Consider the following 227-nt stretch of genomic DNA (forward strand, 5'->3'; position numbering starts at 1 on the left):
GGCAGTGCCGGGGCGCGGCCCGGCCCGGGATAGGCACGGCGGGGGCGGGACGAACCAGCGGGGGGGCCGCGGGGGGGGCACGGGGCGGTCACGGTGACTCACCGGGGGCCGCCTGGCCATGCTCCGCCCTGACCCTTCCCCCCCTCCGGACCCCCTCGGGGATCCCCACGGAACCCCTCAGTCCTGCCCCGGGTCCCCCCACCCGGGGACACCCCCGGGACACCCCC

The sequence above is a fragment of the Empidonax traillii genome, unplaced genomic scaffold (genome assembly GCF_003031625.1).
Source record: "Empidonax traillii isolate 1590-97213 ecotype Southwest subspecies unplaced genomic scaffold, ASM303162v1 scaffold2029:size96749, whole genome shotgun sequence".
NCBI classification, from domain to species: domain Eukaryota; kingdom Metazoa; phylum Chordata; class Aves; order Passeriformes; family Tyrannidae; genus Empidonax; species Empidonax traillii.